This window comes from Triturus cristatus, chromosome 9, assembly GCF_964204655.1.
Source record: "Triturus cristatus chromosome 9, aTriCri1.1, whole genome shotgun sequence".
Lineage (NCBI taxonomy): Eukaryota > Metazoa > Chordata > Amphibia > Caudata > Salamandridae > Triturus > Triturus cristatus.
In genome coordinates, this window is record NC_140592.1 from 45260885 (window position 1) to 45281531 (window position 20647).

Sequence of the window (20647 nt, forward strand, 5' to 3'; positions counted from 1 at the left end):
CATACATCAGTAAATGCTGCTGCGCCCTCCAGCAAAGTTACATAACACTGCCTCCAGCCGGCCCACCAAACACATCCTCCTACTTGATGAGCCACCTTCAAGCGAAGCCCGCTCAGTTAACCACCTCCAAACTCAGATCACTTCCGTCGTGCCTGCTACTAACGCATCCATTACACTCTACCTTCACCCCTATGAAACCCGCAATTATGCTTTTCTGCCCGCCTTTAAAACCACCCCTCGGATGTCACTGCAAACCTGTGACCGCCGCCTACTGCTCCCCTGTCCATCACCCACAGAAAGACTGATGACCGGTCACCATCTAACCACTGCCTACCAGTAAAGACAGAGCCTTTCAGCTGCTGGCCTCCCCAATGCCACTATGGAAGTTTTAAAAATGTTGAACAATCTCTGCAACTGACCACCTCAAAACATTTCTTCCTGCTAGCCTATACGGCATCAAAGCCGTTCCTGCAACTTTTCATCCTCTGCATGATGCACACAATAATATCAAATGTACAAAGGGTTAGATTTTTGTTTCCTCACGCCAACATCAATTTACACTATGTACCCCACTAAACCATACCTGCTGTCAAAGGCAAACCAGATCCCATATGTGGCACCAGTCAACAAGTACCGCAAGGACAAACACCAGAGAGAATGAGCGATTCATGAATTAAACCTACAATGACAACGTAGCATTTCCCCACCAACTGTCAGCCCAGCAAAGTCTGCAACCGCACAGTAGCCATCAATACCAGCAACGTCTAAAGCGCATTTCCACTTCCTTTCTTTGGCAGCTCCTGATACATATACGTATGCCTTCTGGGCGCCATCTACCACAGACCACAGCATTCTTTGTGTCCCTAAGACTAACCGAATGCTGTCGGTGAACGCTTCTCTCCCCCCTTCCTTACTAATAACTAATGGAGGATAACGAAAAAAAAATATAGTATTTTCTTATGCAAATAGCGTATCAAGAACTTGCTGCCCGCAGTCCTCGCCAGATCCACCCAAATCAATATTCTGCTATCGCACCATCCTGTCACCCCTATTATTATCTGAAGATATTTTTTTATCCCTTCCTTGAACTGGGAAAAGCAATACTTTGCACACAAACCAGTCCCTTTAAAACCTTTGCTACTTACAGACTCGCAAAGCACTTCCTTGTTTTACTAACTGTTGTAAAGCAAACGGATAACTCATTCTAGGATTGGGATTATTGTTTAGAGGTGTGGAAGTTAATACTGAGACATAGGATGATTTTTTGCATACACTCGTTCTTCCCTGCATGCGCACACAAAGCAACATTACAATTTAGCTAAACAAATTGTTCAGAAATGTACCGGAAGGTAAAGAAACAGCCCAAATAATTTTTACAAAGAAAAATAGACAATCGTCAACTTTATACCCCATGACATAAAAGCCTTAGCGTGCACAGCTTGCTCAAATCCACGCTACCTAATTCTACCAAACTCAGCACATTTGAACATCTCATAATTCCATGCCACACAATTCAACTATAAATAATTTAACCCTACATTCCATACCACATAATTACAATCCTAAAAATGAAAAAACATATATTTCTACTTCACTCCATACCACATAAGTCCACATCACATAATAACATTCCACACAACTTAATAGCACTCCAAACCACATAATTACACTCCACACAACAAAATTTAAGTATACATAATTCCACTTCAACCTATATAATTATACGTCACACAACATATTCACACTCAACTTTAAAACACAGAATTACCCTCCACAAAATACAACTCTGCAACATGCTACATAATTCCACTCCGCACAATTATACACCACACCATGCCACATAATTCCACATGTCTCACAATTCCACAATTCATCCCCACACAATTCATCACACATAATTACTCCACATAATACCACTCAGCACCACATAATTAACCTTCACATAATTATGCTCTCATCCATATTGCATAAATACACTCCACATAAATCTAGTCTATGCCACGTAGCAACATTCCACATACACTCGTTCTTTCCTGCATACGCACAAAAAGAAACATCACAATTTAGCTTAACAAATTGTTCAGAAATGTACCGGAAGGTAAAGAAACAGCCCAAATTATTTTTACAAAGAAAAATAGACAATCGTCAACTTTATACCCCATGACATAAAAGCCTTAGCGTGCACAGCTTGCTCAAATCCACGCTACCTAATTCTACCAAACTCAGCACATTTGAACCTCTCATAATTCCATGCCACACTATTCAACTATAAATAATGTAACCCTACATTCCATACCACATAATTACAATCCTAAATATGAAAAAACATATATTTCTACTTCACTCCATACCTCATAATTCCACATCACATAATAACATTCCACACAACTTAATAGCACTCCAAACCACATAATTACACTCCACACTACACAATTCAAGTACACATAATTCCACTTCAACCTATATAATTATACGTCACACAACATATTTACACGCAACTCCAAAACACAGAATTACCCTCCACAAAATACAACTCTGCAAAATGCTACATAATTCCACTCCGCACAATTATACACCACACCATGCCACATAATTCCACACGTCAATTCCACAATTCATCCCCACACAATTCATCACACATAATTACTCCACATAATACCACTCAGCACCACATAATTAACCTCCACATAATTATGCTCTCATCCATATTGCATAAATACACTCCACATTAATCCAGTCTGTCACGTAGCAACATTCCACATAACTACACTTCACACCATGCCTCATAATACCACTCAACATAATTTTCACCCAGCAGCGAACACTTCCACGTCACACATTTCAACTCTACACATTTCCATTCCACACCACATAATTCAACAACAAACTACATAATTCAAACCAACAACAGAATTACATAACACACCACATACATCCAATCTACACCACAAAATTCCACATCATGCTATAATATTTAACAGCACACCACATAAGTAAACTCCACTACATACTACTCCACAACGCAAAATACCATTCCAGATAATCTCATTCCAAGACACACAATCCCACTCCATGACACACAATCCCACTCCACATAATTCCAGTACACTCAATACCACACAATTACTATCCACATAATTACATTATTTCGCTACACAGATCCAATCCACACAATACAATTCCACAACTAACAATTCCAATCCAAACCACATATGTCCACTTGACACCACACACATTCACTCCACTCCAATCAGAAAACACATAGGTAAAATACACTGTCCTTTACAATGTCAATAGCTCTAACTCTCACAAATGCAAGACCAATTGCATTGCAAATGCTTGTTTACCTTCCAATGTGACCGAGCAGACCCTGTTCATTTTTTTTATTTTTATTTATTTTATGGAGTTTTATATAGCTCGAACTTGACCCGTATCGGGTATCATAGCGCTTCACATGAGCACCAGTTGCGTTACATGAGGACACATTCATATTTGTTAGGCACAGGTAGATTAAGTGATTTGCCCAGAATCACAGGATGTTCAGCGTCATTGTTGAAACTCGAACCCAGTTCCCCAGATTCGAGGTCGACCGCCCTAGCCGTTAGGCCAACTCCTCTCCCAAGTATGAGTAAGAATAGGCATAAGAAGGGCTAAGCAGAAGAGCTGAAGTATTTAGATGTAAAAGTAGTGGAAGGTAGGTTAAAGTAGGAGTATGCAGGAGTAAGAGTGCAAGTAGGAGTAGGTAGGACTAAGTTAATGGTAATAAGGGCATTGGTAAATACGGTAGCAAAAGTAAGAATAGCAGTTAGAAGACGTAATAGGAGTAAGAGGAGAAATGAGTAAGAGCAGGAGGAAATAGGCGTAATAAATTGTAAGTGGAAGCAAGAGTATGTTGGAATAATAAAACGTAAGAGTGGGAACAAATATGAGGTGTAAGAGAAAGGTAAAATTAAGAGGTTACGTAGCACAGTAAGAGGAAGTATGCAACATATGAGTAGAAACAAAAATCAGCAGTAGGCATAAGTAGGAAAAGTTAGTAAATTAAGTGCAAGATTAATGAAAGTAAGATTGAAAGAGACCAAGATGAGAAAAGAAAGACGAAGACAGCAAATCCTTCCATATTCTTCTACGACTCCAGTGCTAACAAAGCATGACATGCTTTTCATTTTATGTACACATCAGATGAAGAGCAAGGACCTTCCATTAAGCGCTATTGTAACACGCTTCAGTTGGTAACTTGCGTGCAGCTGAAATAGGTACAATTTATGTGTTTTATAGCGCTCACAAACAGCATAAGCGTGTTTCTTGGCACTATTTCAACAAAAGTTAACACTATGCCACTGGCAGAGGTGCAATTTGTTTTATTAATGGGTTGCACACAGACCGGTCTCTGTGAAGTGCTGTTCGACGAAAAAGTGCAAGAAAAGACTTCTTAATACCACGTGAGCAGCACTTCAGAACTGTTTGGATAAAGCTTAGCCGATGCCCGGGAGCCGAATAGTGATTTTTGTGTGTCTCTGGCGCCCAGTAGCAGTGCGTTTACCCCGAGGGCCACATTTGGCATGTTCTGATTTGAACTCACCATTATAGAGAGAATGTAATACTAGGTCATTTATTGTCACATGCAACAAGGGTTGTCAATCCCGGCCCCCTTTCTCTGTAGTCCCCGGCACCTGTTTAGAGGTGGACAGGAAGGAGCCCTCTCTCCTTCCAGCACAGCAAGCAATACCACAGAACAGCGCCAAGACCAACACAAACGGCTCCCGGTAGCTCAGCTCATGTGCCCCGGTAGATGTGAGGCTGTGAGCTGATGAGTAAGAGGTTTAGGAGCAGGGTGAGGAGCTGGCAGCCTACACCAGGGTGGAGCAACAGCACCGAGGCGTCTACAGCAACAGGGGACGGGTCTCCTCAGCTCCGAAGTGTGAGGCCAGCACGTGGGAGCCATGCAGCTGCAGCCAATGCTTGTGAAGCAAGTAATCAAGCATTGGCAAAGGTAAAATAAAACCAAGCTAGTGCCAACTAACACGAAGGGTGGGACGGGGAATGGTAAAATTGGGGGCAGGAGGCAGGCCCGGCTCCAGGAATTTTTATTTGGGTGGGCCAAGGGTACATTCGGGTGGGCCACTGCTGGCCCAATTTATCGCTTATATATCTAGCCAGGCCTGCTTCTGGGCCCTCCTTTATCTCTCCTTACTCTTACAAGGCACAGTAAAACGCACTCTTTTCAAAGTCTCTTTCTAAATGTTATCACTCTCAAAAAGTGCTTTTCTTCCATGCAATGTCCCTTTGATGGGAAGAGGAAGTTTCTAAGGTGGGAGTATCAAGCAAGTGACACTACCCGGGCTTCCTCTGTGCGAGCCTTCAGGGAGAAACCCTCTTCATTACTACCTCCACCTGACCTCTGACTCTGCAGCGCACTCTCTTACAGGCTTGATTATCCACTTTTCTACCACCCTTCTCCATCACACCTTATCTCACACCTGACCTTGGGCCCTAGCCCCATATCAGCCACCATTCAGTTCCACTTTCACTATTCCCAGTAAAAAACAATAGTAAAATCACCTTCAAACTTGAAACATTGAATATAGCAGTAAAAATAATTAGCATGCATGATAAAGTATGCTCCACAGTTGTCCTAATCACCTGACTGTTAATTAAATAAATGAAAACAGAAAGGCCATGACAGGGCCGGCTTTATTGCTGGTGCAAACGTCTTTTTGACCTCTTTTTTGACCTCTTTCTCTGTAGATAGCTTAACTACCACCCTCCAACAGTACCCTTCATCTTGCCATAGCCACTCCCCCTCATGGCCTCCTCCTCAGACTCCCTAACTACCACCCTCCACCAGTGCCCCCCATCTTTCTGTAGCTCCCCCACACCCCATGACCTCCTCCTCAGATTCCCTCACTGCCACCCTCCACCAGCGCCCCTCATAGCTTCGTATTTCCCCCCACTCCATGACCTCCTCCTCGGATTCCCTGCCACCCTCCACCAGTGCCCCTCATCTCTCTGTAGTTCCCCCCCATGACCCCCTCATCAGATTCCTTCACTGCCACCCTCCACTAGTGCCCCTCATCTCTCTATAGTTCCCCCACCCCGTGACCTCCTCCTTGGCTTCCCTCACTGCCATCCTTCACTAGTGCCTCTCATTTCTCTGTAGCCCCCCCACCCCATGACCTCCTCCTCAGATTCCCTCACTGCTCCCTCAACCAGCGCCCCTCATCTCTCTGTAATTCCCCCCGAGCCCCATGACCTCCTCCTCGCATTACCTCACTGCCACCCTCCACCAGTGCCCCTCATCTCTCTGTAGTTCCCCCCCACCCCTGACCTCCTTCTCAGATTCCCTCACTGCCACCCTCCACCAGTGCCCCTCATTTCTCCATAATTCCCCCCACCCCCATAACCTCCTCCTCAGATTCCTTCACTGCCACCCTCCACCAGCAACCCTCATCTCTCCGTAGATCCCCCCACCCGTGACCTCTTTGGATTCCTTCACTGCCACCCCCCACTAGTGCCCCTCAGCTCTCTGTAGTTCCCCCACCTCATGACCTCCTCCTCCGCTTCCCTCACTGCCAACCTCCACTAGTGCCCCTCATTTCTACATAGCCCCCCCCACCCCATGACCTCCTCCTCAGATTCCCTCACTGCTCCCTCCACCAGCGCCCCTCATCTCTCTGTAGTTCCCCCCCACCCCATGACCTCCTCCTCAGATTTCTTCACTGCCGCCCTCCACCAGTACCCCTCATCTCTCTGTAGTTCCCCTCCACCCTGTAACCTCCTCCTCGGATTCCCTCACTGCCACCCTCCACTAGTGCCCCTCATCTCTCTGCTGTTCCCCCCACCCCGTGACCACCTCCTCTGACTCCCTCACTGCCACCCTCCACCAGTGCTCCTCATCTCACTGTAGCTCCCCACCCCATTACCTCTTCCTCGTTTTCCCTCAATGCCACCCTCCACTAGTGCCCCTCATCTTTCCGCAGCTCCACCCCCACTCCAGGACCTCCTCCTCGGCTTCCCTCACTGCCACTCTCCACTAGTGCCCCTCATCTCTCTGTAGTTCCACCCACCCCGTTGACCTCCTCCTCTGACTCCCTCACTGCCACCCTCCACCAGCGCCCCTCATCTCTCCGTAGCTCCCCACCCCATGACCTCTTCCTCGGATTCCCTCACTGCCACCCTCCACTTGTGCCCCTCATCTCTCCATTGCCCCTCTCTCATATCCATTCCATTTGTTGTACAGCGCTACTCATATGAGTGTAGGGTGTCACAGTACAGCACGCATTATACAGAGACAATAAATCAGTCTATGGGGAATGTCACATAAGCCAATGAGGATTACAAGGTGTAGAAATCACGTCATCCATACTGGTGGGCAATATATTTTACGGGGGTTTGGACTGGAGAAGCACAAACTCAGGATTTAAAGAGTACTCCAGTGGTTGGGGGTCAGCTTTACTGATTACAATGTATAACTGCCCAAACAAACTCTTTTTGGCAACATTAGAATAATGAAGGAATGGAGAAGTTCTAACTATATCACAATACAAAAAAGCGAAGTTTGTATGCAGCTCTTTAAAGACAGTTCATAGGTCACTGTCCTATGTTAGGATAGTAACTTCTGAACTGCAAGTAACACAAGGATATCTGTGACAGAGGTAGTAACCCACTGAGCTATTCCCATAAAATTCAGTTTATCAGCACTTAAAAACTACCAACAGACAAATGGTTACTCTGCAGCAGGATCGTAAATCACCAGTTATCTGCACAGTTTTTATGTAGTTGTACATCGGTGGCAGATTCACTGGGAGGGCCATGGCTCATGTTTAACCGGGCCTGGCAGGAGGTAACATATCCTGCACTTGTTAGTGGTGTGAAACAAAGAAAAGGGTCAGCGACAGGAGGATATTTACAGCTGGGACTAATTAAAGTCCCAGATAACCTATCAGTGGAAATATAAATGCTTGCATTTTAAAACATATCAGGCATTTGTTATCAACCCACAACATAGCATGTTTTTTGAAGGAGCTCACAATGAAAACTCACAATTAAAACTGCTAGACTTACCGACAACGCTGCAGAATGTTATCTGTCCTGCTCTTTACAAGTCTAACCTCTCTCCCTGAAAGCCCCGGTGTTTCTGAAGAGTGCGGGGCCCGGCCGGGCTCTGACTGAAGAGAAACAATGTAACTTGTTACTTTGTTTCTCTTCAGTCCTGCCCTGGGTCAGCGGGAGGAGCTCTGAGCAGGCTGCAGAGTGCACCTGCTTTCTAGAGCAAGCATTTCTCTCCCAAGCTCTTTACCGAAGAGCTGAGGGGGCCCCCTTCACCTAACCGAAGACTGGGGGCCCCCCCGCACCGCGGGGGCTGCGGGGGCGTTTGTTACGCCCCTGGGCTCGGCATCTGTGGTTCCAGGTGTCATGTAGAACGCTGCCTGACCCTGCCTGGGCGTCACGTCTGCGTGCAGCGTCAAGCTGTTCTGCCCATGTTTACCTTTGCGGGTACCTCCCCTCTCTTGTGCTCAAGACCACGTGTACTCCCTGCTAGTAACGGGGATGCGAGTGGTATTTTCGACTTAATCTAATGAGGGATAAAAGATAAATAAAATAGGAGGTCTGTGCTGGACGAGGCCCAGCTGGGAGGTGGACTCTCCTCAATCAGTGAAGCAGGAAAGAGGAAGTTGGCGAAGAGGTCATGTAGTAATTAGAGGTGGAGTTTGTTCATAAATGAGGCTCCCATGGGCGTTGGACTCACCCCGATCAGTAACAAGCATTGGCATAGCCAATAGGTCTCGCCTTTGGGACATTATAAGTGTTTAGCCATGCAACAGTTGCATAACTGAACACTTATAAGGTCGCAAAAGCGAGACCTATTGGCTATGCCAAGCGACCGTGCGGCCGCGAAAGTGAAAGTGATCGCGATGCGATCAAACAAAGCGGCCGTGAAAGTGAAAGTAATCGCGGTAGAAGCAGCGCGCGCGCCCGCGCACATGTACTGTAGCTCTAGGCTGGCCTGGTAGCACTTTTTGGAGCCCTCTCAATAAGTCTCGCCAGACCAGCGCATGCGCTGGGTCAGGCGAGACCTAAAAACTAGAATGAGGAAGCATGGATTCAGAGTAACAGAATTACCAATAAGTAATCAGAACATTACCTAAGGAGCATTACCTATGGAAATGGGAGAATCGCTGGCGGCCAAATGAGCATATTTGGAGGCAGTGCATTTCCGGAGACATCACACAATGCACCAGGAGTACTCTCTCCCCATTCACAGTATCCATTCACAGGATTTCATAGAACTCAAAGAAGGACTGGGCACTGATATGTTACTGAAAACATTCTATCCTATCAGGTCCCCCATGACAATGTACTTGAACTGCACTTCACTACTCTGCTGAGTTGGAAAACAGCTCCCCTTACTGTACTCTAGTAGTGCATTGAAATATCTTCAAAGTGGTATGAGCGCTAGGCAAAACCAATGAATTATAAATAAAAAAGCACATTTGGAAAGTTGAAGGAGTTTAAGAAAAAATTCATAAAGTTGTCAAAAGCAGTTATGCGCACTCCTACTCAGTTGCGGCCGGCATGGCTCGCGGCTGGGGGTCAGGCGCGGGGTGGAGGGGTCACGGGGAGGTCGCGTTTGGGGGTCATAATTAAAAAAAACCTTACCTTGAGGCCGGGTCCCATGTCTTCTCGGCTCCTGCTCTCCTGCCTCAGGAACAGGAAGCAGGCAGCCTGTCTCCCTCCCCTAAGCCAATTACAAGCTGCAAGCAGCGTTGTGATTGGTCTAGAGTGCCGTAAAATGGTGCTGAACCAGGGGCTAGAGGAGTGGGCATGTTCTCCATGCAGGCTGCATTGCAGCCTGCATGGAGAAGGGAAGAGTGTGCATGACTGGTTTGGGCAGCCCAAGAGGGATGATCAAACAGTCTTTGTGCACTCTGGAGTGGACACACCACTCCTTCCCTGCCCTGCTTGGAGAGCAGAGCAGCCCTGCCCACTCGCCCGCCCGCAACGCAAACATAAAATGGTAATAAATAAAAGTAGTTACTATTTTACGTTTTTGCTTCTCGCTCTGCGAGAAAGCAGTGGGGCAACACTCCTCCGCCATAGTGGAGGAGCCGCCCCTTCACCTACTGTGCTTTCATGTAGGGTGATCATGAGACCATAGGCACTGTAGTTACTATTTCTCTCACATATCCACTGAAGTTGGAAAAAGTCCATATCCCTCTTCTTCGGTATTTTTGGGATGAGTGGCTGTAAATTGACCAACATCGACACCTGCACTTGCTGGTCTCAGTAAGTTATTTTTCAAATCCCTACTTTAGCATGAAAGTAGGGTGGGCAAAATTGCGAAATATTGTTTTCAAGAAAATGCATAATTTTCCAGATAATGTCATGAAATTACATGTATTTTGCTAAATGTCCTTGGCCTGCATCTCCAGTTCAAAATTTATGCGCGATACTGATTTTGGCTCAAGAAGAAAATGTTTTCACAAAATATTTTGTACTCAAGCCAATGGCCTGCAGGAGAAAGTTATCCCAAATTTCACGCCTTCCTAAAGAAAAACAAGAATGCTAGTATTTGCAAAGCTGATAGGCCTGGTTTAATGTGCCAGCGTATGTAGACACAGGCATTCACAAATGCTGATTATATGTGTTGCATGCAAAAATAATGTAGAATGTAATAATGTATAAAGAACTGAACGTGATAAACAGTTTAATGATTAAATGTACTTTTCAGATGTAAAATAGTCCATCATGCATTCTAATGGAAGTACTTTCTGGAAGGTGGGATGATATATCAAATAACCAATAGCACGAGGTAAGAGAGTAATGCTTTCTGGGTGCAGCCAAAGCCCACTCTGGGTATATTTTAAAGAACTGGGAACTATCAGTGCACCAGGATAATGACAAACCATTTACAAACGTGTTCCTGTGGTTTCCTTCCTGCCCGTCCACTTGTGTCCAGTGCTTGTTTTGTCTTACAACAAAATTCACAAGCAATCTGTAAACTATATTGCCTCAGGATGATCCCAGTAAAACAAGGGAACTGAGGCACAGGTAGGCAAAGTGATCTCCCCAAGATCACACAGTTTGGTCAAGTAAGTCTGCTAAGATGTAAACACACATCTCCTTTTGCTGAACTCAACAGCTTCCTGGTGATGCCAAACTGATGCAAAGATTGTTCAGTGAGTCTGTTGTACAGTGGAAGCAGCCCGGCCACTAGATGTTATTCTCAGGACAAAGTGCCCCCAGGGGCACTGCCTCTCCCACCACAAGGTGTATATATGTATCTATATTTAAAGAAGCCTTGAGCCCTCCAAAAAACTGGCAAATGTGCCGGACGCGCTAGAGGCAACTAAGATCTAGCACCAGAATTATTGGTCTTCTACAGTAAGCGGAACGCTTGGTAAAGGGTTCCCTGTAAATTAGAATGTCCTTCTAGCCTTTTAGTATTTCTGTTTTAAGACAAACCATTTTTAACCAACTTTTAAAACTCACTTGTATAATACAGCGCTCATTTGCACCTTGCACTTTGTCTTCACTGCGTCTTCCCCGGTCCCCCGCGGATTGTTCTGTTCGAGTGGAGGGAAATTGATGCAAACCGGAAATGTCCTACTCCAGGCAGGTAGCACTACGGCGGTTAGCAGTCTAGCTGCCCAACCGGCACCATAAAAACAGATGCCTGCCTCCACGCGCAGCGGGCGCGCCGCTGGCGCGCCTAAGGCAAGCCCGTCTGCGCCCGTCCGCACCCGACTGGGCCCAGGGGCCAGAAACGCTGCCCCCCACACCTCAGAAGGATCTCCCCCTCTTACATACTCTCGAGATAAGCTTCTGAATCTGGCGGAGAAACAAAAACTAAATATATGCGTTATTAAAGCTTCCCCAGCAGAGGTTGAAGGACCTTTTTCCTGTCTCGACTGTAAATGGGGAAGCCGAGATATCCACACCCTGACCACTGCGGTAGACACAAACCACCATCACAATAACCTGTCCTTAAACTGTATCTACTTCAACGCCAGATCTCTCCCCAAACATTGTACTGAGGTTTGGGACACACTAGATGACTTAAGCCCAGATCTGGCCTTCGCCACCAAAACTTGGCTTGCCGATAATAACTCCCCTGACATTGTTTCAGCCCTCCCACCTGGTTATAAAATACTAAAACAGGATAGGAGAGGCAAGAGAGGTGGTGGTATCGGCATTCTTTTCAAAGACCATTTCTCCTGCATTCCCATCACAATCGCCCAAGGAGGCTCCCACGAGATCCTAGCTTTCTCAGTCCCGAAGGGTGCCCACATATTACTGGGAGGAGCAGTCATTTATAACCCTACTGGCCATCATTCTGGATTAAGCGCTAACTTACTTGCTCAACTTTTCCCCCTCTGCCTAAAACAGAATCAATTCCTAGTCATATGCGATTTTAACCTCCATTTTGAAAATACTGCTAACCCAGGTGTTAAAGACTTGGAAAACGATATGGCCATAATGCAACTAACTCAGAGGATATCGGAACCAAACCATTTGGCTGGACGCACCCTGGACCTAATGTTCTTGAACATAACAACCATTAAAATTCATGAGATTAAACCACTTTTGTGGACAGATCACTCCTTAATCTCCTTTTCCTGAACTCCACCAATCAAGCAATCGGGAAACACCCATTACAACGACGGTCTTTTCACACGCTGCCATCGCAACGCGACTTTCACATCGCAGGAGGCTTGACATCGCATGCTTCTAGAACGCATGCTAGTAACGCGCATAGACATTTACATCGCTAGCAATGACAACGCGTGCTGCGATGACATGGAAGGTGGCGCGTGCTGACATGGGAGATGGGATATGTGACATGGGAGGTGGCGCGTGCTGACGGAGATGATGGGTTGATTTGGGAAAAGGAAAGACGACGGATTCGGATTCTAGATTTATGGCATAGAAAAGATGCCGGATTCTAGATTTATGGCATTCAGCGTGCACTCGGCAATGCTGAACTTAGATGGGAGATGACGGGTTGATTTGGATTCTTGCTTGATGACATGGGGTTGGTGTAGTTTTAAGGGGAGGTGACATGATTTATGGCTTAGAAAAGACGACGGATTCTAGATTTATGGCATTCAGCGTGATTCTTGCTTGATGACATGGGGTTGGTTTAGTTTTCAGGGGAGATGACATGGGAAAAGAAAAGACAACTGATTTAGCGTGACCGATGACGTCACACTCTCTGGATTTATGGCATTCACCGTGCACTCTGCAATGCTGAACCTCCTACAGATAAAGCGGACACACTCTATTTATATGTAGTGCGCCCCCTCATTCTTATGATTTGGATTCTTGATTGATGACATGGGGTTGATTTTATATGTAGTGTAGTGGGTGGATGGTTGGATGGATGGATGGAGAAAAGTGTGGATGGATGCATGATGGATGGATGGATGGATAAAAGTGTGGATGGATGCATGATGGATGGATGGATGGGTGGATGGATGGATAGATGGATGGATAAAAAGGCTGGCACTATAGCGCATGATGCGACATAATGTGGGTGGATGGCTGGATGGTTGGATGGAATAATAAAAGTGGGGATGGATGCATGATGGATGGATGGATGGGTGGATGGATGGATGGATGGATGGATAAAAAGGCTGGCACTACAGCGCATGACGCAACATGATGTGGGTGGATGGCTGGATGGTTGGATGGATGGATAAAAGTGGGGATGGATGCATGATGGATGGATGGATGGGTGGATGGATGGATGGATGGGTAAATGGATGGATGGATGGATAAAAGTGTGACTGGATGCATGATGGATGGATGGCTGGGTGGATGGATGGATGGATGGATGGATGGATGGATTGGTGGGTGGATATAAGTTTGGATGGATGCATGATAGATGGATGGATGGGTGGGTGGATAGATGGGTGGATAAAAGTGTGGCTGGGTGCATGATGGATGGATGGATGGATGGATGGATAAAAGTGTGGATGGATGCATGATGGATGGATGGATGGATGGATGGGTGGATGGATGGATGGATGGATGGAAGGATGGATAAAAAGTGTGGCTGGATGCATGATGGATGGATGGATGGATGGGTGAGTGGATGGATGGCTAAAAGTGTGGATGAATGCATGATGGATGGATGGATCAAAGTGGGGATGGGTGCATGATGGATGGATGGGTGGGTGGATGGATGGCTAAAAGTGTGGATGGATGCATGATGGATGGAAGGATCAAAGTGGGGATGGATGCATGATGGATGGGTGGATGGATGGATGGATGGCTGGATGGATGACAGTGTGGGTGGATAAATGATGGGTGGATGGATGGATGTGTGAAAAGGTGGGTGGATGAATGATGGGTGGATGGATGAAAGGGTGGATGGATGAAGGGTGTATGGCTGGATGGGTGATAGGATGGGTGGATGAATGGATGGATGAAAAGGTGGATGGGTGAAGGATGGCTTGCACTTACATACAGTTTTACTGATCACAAGCGTTAATGTGCGAAAATGGCATCATCAAGTGAATTAATTTGTTTTGACAGTTTTAAAATATTTCACCTGCACCTCACCTGCACTGTGCTGTCTAGTCTCAGTAAGTTTTTGCAGGACACACATTGTAGGTTTCTGAAATAACACACTTTAAGCGGGTTAGCTAAATACCCCATCTATGCGTGATACAGCTAGTTAACATAACGGTAACCACTTCGCTCTCTGCGATAACTACAAACATTTTGCTTGCCTGGCAAAGACAATAGTATTTAGTTCTCGACTTTAATAGAATTGGATTGCCTCTAAAGGTCAAATTATTCTCATAATGGCTACGTTTGGTCATGAACTGAAAGCAATTAGTTCTGCAACTGTCCGAAAATGATAAATGTGCTGATAAAGACAAAAGCGAGTCACGCAGACGGTTAACACCTTACCTGACACATTTATCAGAATTACAGGCATAATCTTTTCAGGGCCTTTTGTAGACGGCTATCAGAATAAGTCGCATAAATATTGATGGACATTTACTGCTTAACATTATTAACGTGGAGAAACACAGGATTGGCTGCGTTTTATTTAAAAGCTAAGACCTTAGAAAGGGAAAGAATTAGCGTTGTGGGGAGGGCCGCGGAGGGGTGGTAGCAGTGGGGGCCAGGGGTTAGAGGCGGGATCACGCATTCGGCCAAAAGAATGCAAAAACTGTGGTAGGCCACAAAGAACGCGTTGTCAGGACGTGCGATTTCGTGGTCTGCGAAGTTATGTACTGGCCATTAGCAATCATCGCATTGGCGTTGCAACAACGTGCGATGTTAAAGTTGACGATGTTGTGGACTTTGCGATGTAATAAACGCGTGGTAAATGCACGCGATGGAATGGTGTGCGATGTATCGACATACATCCTGCTAATCTAAGGTTGAAACTACACCTTCAATCCGGTATAAGACCCTGGAACCTAATTACTAAGGAAGCTTTTACTACGCATTTTACGCATCATGACCCGGATACACTCCACTCCTGTTCTGCTAGCACCTCAGCTACTCACTTACAACAAGAAATCGAGAAGTCGCTTGATAAATGCGCCCCCAAACTCAATAGAAAACCGGCCACCAATTCCAGATCCGAAAGATGGTACACTCCTGAGCTAAAAATAAATAAACAAAAATGTCGTACTTTGTAGCATAAATGGAGACTGTCAAAGGACAGCACAGACAGACAAAATTACTTAGCTGAACAAAAAAATTACCATCACGCTTTTAAAAAACGCCAAAATAACCTACTACACAAGGAGGATCGAAGATAATGGCAGCTCCTCCAAGGAACCTTACAAAGTTATTTGCGAACTTTGTAAACCCACCAGCCTATCTCAAACCATGGCTCCCACAACAAAGAACTGCGAACTAATCAATAATTTTTTCACCGACAAAGTGACAAAAATGTACGCATCCTTCGACAATCCCCTCGAAGACGCTAACATTGACTGGAAAAACTTGGCCCTTCATCCCTCTGCACAAACTCACCTCGACACTCTAACTCCGTTTTCGGAGGAAGAAGGGGCCAAAGTGAAGAAGTGGCCAAAGCCATGACTGAAGTCAAGGCAGGAACTCCACTTGATCCCTATTTTTGTCAGACTAGCATCCGTTTTATCCCCTCATGTCACCAAAATACTTAACCAATCTCTGGAGCAAGCATCATTCCCAGACATTTGGAAGAAAACAGTGCTATTTCCACTTCTCAAAAAAGCAAGACTTGGACTATATGATCCAGCTAACCATTGCCCCATCTCTCAACTACCTTACCTATCCAAAGTTCTGGAGCGTTTAGTCAATAAGCAACTCACCACCTTTCTTGAATCTAACAACTTATTTAACCCCTCACAGACGGGCTTTAGAGCCAATAACAGCACCGAAGCCACTCTACTGGCTGTGTCTGATAATATCAGATCACTAGTTGATCAGGGCAGAGCCGTAGCATTGATTCTACTGGATCTTACTGCGGCCTTCGATACTGTATCACACACTTAACTACTCCAAATCTTGCACAAAAAAGGGATCAGTTCCAAAGCCCTGTCATGGTTCGCCTCTTTCCTGAAAGATCGAACCCAAACATTTCAAATGGGATCCTGCACCTCGACTGCAAAGAGCATTAGGTACAGAGTCCCGCAGGGAGCTACCTTAAGTCCCACCCTTTTCAATGCATACGTTTCATCTCTGGCGGATATTAGTAGGAAATGGGGAGTTGACATCTGCTCATACGCCGATGACACGCAATTGGTGATTCCTCTGATAGACAGGCTGACCAACACTGAGACTAAGAACAACTTAATAAATTGTCTCACTGAACTCGCAGGTTGGATGTCTGAGCACTGTCTAAAACGAAATGCCGGGAAATCTGAAATCCTGCTTTTTGGGGGTGCCCAGGGTATTTGGGACAATAGCTGGTGGCCCCAGGCACTAGGCACCGCCCCAAAATCCAAACGAGTGGCAAAAAATCTGGGCATCATCTTCGATGACACCCTATCTATGCAGGACCAAGTACGCACTCTGTGCGGAAAAGCCTATTCTATACTAAAACTTTTCAGATGACTCTTTCCCTGGATCCCAAAAAATTGCAGACAAACGGTTCCACAGGCTTTGCTTATGAGCAGACTCGACTATGGCAACGCCCTTTATGTTGGCATGGCCGACTATCTTTTCTCTAGACTTCAGGTGGTCCAGAGCGCCGCCGCCAAACTAATATGTAATAAAAAAAAAATACAGTTCAGCATCCCACGGCTTGAAGGAATTACATTGGCTACCAGTCCGCCACAGAGCCAATTTCAAGCTCCTCTGTTTTGCGCATAGAACCTTGCATAAAAAGGACCACACATCCTACAAGATAAACTAAATTTTCATATTCCTTCGCGTAACCTGAAATCATGTCATCAAGCTCTCACCTCAGTCAAGCGCAAATCCAAGGTCAGAATGGGCGACCGGTCCTTCTCCAAATCAGCCGCGGTCCTTTGGAACAGCCTACCCCTTGACCTTCGCCTGACAGACTACTACCTGTTGTTTAGAAAAAAAATGAAAACCACCCTGTTCCCTAGATACTGATCCTATCAAGGTTCAAATTGCACTGTACTCTAATCTGTCCTAGCGCCGTGATGTTCCTTGGGATGATTGATGTGCTTTACAAATACCGCTAAATAAAAAAACACCTTTGGCCATGTTGTTAGTAACACTTTGTAAGTGTAAAATCTATCACATACACCTCAAAATGTCTGGCTCACAGTCAGCAGCCTCTCTGGAAGGGATTTTTTTGGGGGGGCTGCAATGGGTCACTGTACAAGGGTGAGTATTAAGTGGTGATGCTAGTTAGACCTCACCATGCAATTCTCTCACAGACCCCAAAGATGGTACTTGGATTCACAAGAATAAATCCTTAGCTCAGTCCTGGTAGAGTCACAAAGAACAGTCAGGTTTGATAGAGGAACATGGGTTAAGCATTTTAGAGTACAAACAGGGATGATAAGTAATTGACACAACTTGATAGCCATTCGATACCAAAGGGCATTTTATCCTAATTTAGACACCAAAATGTACGTGTTCAGATACATATAACCAGAATTATGGCTTTTAGAGGGAAACATAAATCTCAGCAATTCAATAGTGCAGAACCTTTGCATTACAGTCAATGGGAAAAAGTGGTAGTGATAATCGGTCACCTGCAGGTCGAGTTGCATGGAACACGAGGAGGGTAAAGGTGATGCAGGTCCCAGGATCAAGCCACAGCAGTCAGTTCAATTTTACCTGGCTCGTGGAGCCCGGGTGCAGAGTTGTCCTGGTGCTGAACGGGCAGGGGAGTAGCTAGACCTTGTGCTGCCCCCAGTGACTGCATGTAAGAGCGGGGGGAAGCTGCTATCCCAAAAACTCATGCCACTTGGGGTGGACCCTCCCGCTGCACCCCCCCTTGCTATGCCACTGTGAATGGGAGCCACAAGAGAGCTGCTTTTACGGTCTCGTCTGATCCAGCGCATGCGCTGGTCTGGCCGAGACATTTAGCCAATGGCTTTTCGAAGTGCTACCAAAGGATTTTCCCGGCCACCAGCTTGCGATTACGTGCACAAGCACGCGTGCCTTGCTCCGCCTCTCCAATGCAGCGCACCTCGCTCCACCCCTCCCTGACCACAGAGCGCGTCTCCGCGATCGTGATCGCTTTCACGGACGTGCGGCCGCGTCGCGTTGTTTAGCTGTCTTCCTTGTGCACTTCTCTCCCCTGCGTTTTTCATTCGCCCGTATGCTTCTCCCCATTGCCTCTGCTCCTCCCACGCTCCCCATGTTGCTTTCACGTCCCTCCTGCCCTCTTCGTGTTCAGTTCGTATCCATCCCCTCACCCAACCCCATGTTGCTCTCACATCCACCCCCTCACCCTTCCCTGTGTTACTTCAGCACTCACCGCCCCCCCACCCCCTGCTGCTTCCATGTTACCCCATGTGGCTCCAGATGAATACCCCGCCCAACCCCCCCTTATTGCTTCCGCTCAGACCCCTACCGTTGCTTCTGTTTCTTCTCACAGGCCGCGCTTCACCTAAAAAACAAAAGAGTTTGCGTGTGTTATTCTCTCTCTGTCGCCCCCCCTGGCAGGTTACTTCTCTTCCACCGAATCCCACCCACGTTTCGCCTTCCAGCAGAAATCCTCCTCCCTCTGACTTTTTTTTTTCTCTTTAAATTCCTGCTGCTTGTTATTCTTATTCTCCCTCAAATCTACCCTTTTGTTTCTCTGGGTTGCTATATTGTCCTTGTCCTCATCAAGAATTTTCCTAATGGACTCAAAGACTCATTGTATCGTTTGTGTACAGGTGCACCGTTCCACCTTTGTGTTTGTGAAAAACTTCTAATTCTATCCCTTGCGTAAACAATTCTTTACGCACGGGTCGGAATTTACCCGCCCACTTGTAATCTGGGCCACACTGGTGTCTGATTTCCAAACCAATTTGTGCAGCTAATTAATGCTAATGTGCATTAAGACGAGCATTAACACGGCACAGTCATGATTTGTTCCTTTAATAAATGGGATTTTTTTTCACTATGAGACTGCAACTGTATAGAAAAATCTCTTGTGAGCAAACCTGTGTGGGTTTTTTTTTTACCACCCACCCGCCCGCCCACTTGGTCTTGTCCAGGGCAATAGTAAAATAGCTTTCAGGGTGGAAATGAGGACCGGGCATTCTCAGTATTTATAAGAGGTGCAGGGTAAGGAGTTTTATTCTACAGGGAAAAATGTTTTACACATGGGGAAAAATGAAATAGTAAAAGTTATGAGGTGCAAATGCATTTTAGTGACACATGTCCATCTGCAGAAATATACTGCTCCACATTTTGTCGTGTGTTTCCTGCATAGCCCATTGTCGTTTTCTCTATGATAGCCTAATTGTGCACGTTGCAGGCCGCACTTCATTTTGCACATGTTACTATATAAACACGCTCGCTTTTGTGCCATGTTGTATTTTCCCACAGAACCTGCATATGGTTTTGTGTTCTGCTCTTTTTATGGGATTTAGTCTGAACACCATAGACAAGGTCAAACAATGCCCCTTGTTTCTCTCTGGTCAAACACTAGCACTTAGACATAACATGAGAGTGCAGCTGCTGCTTGTGAACAAACATGTCTTGTGAAATGACCGAGGGGAAGAGTTCTAAAACAGATACTGAGCGAAGGTTTCGAGGCAAGATTGCTGCATCAGCTGAGATGTCGAACACCCGTCTGTGGCTGCCAAGGTACGGGGTCTGCCACTAATCCCAGAGATCTATAATATGTAATCATTTACCTTGAGAAGAAAGGGAAAGGGGGTTTAGGCTAATCTGTCTTATAATATGACAGCGCTTTTTATGGTGTATGGTTCGTTAGCCGTGCTAATTATATTTGTGATATGAATTTGTTTTCTAATTGTGGCAGAAATATTGCATCTTAGAGCACAACAGTTTAAATAAATATTTTAAACTTCCTTTGTGCCTCTTGTTTATCTTATTGTAGGCAAGTACGAGTGAAAGAGCGAAATTGTGTGTCCTGTTACCGCGCTCCCTGAGTGGTTTGCGAGTGTTGCATTCTTAGGGTGCCAATTCACTTTTCTCTGGTAAGGTTAGGAGGGCAAGTGAGGCAATATAGGTAGTCGGAATCGGGCTC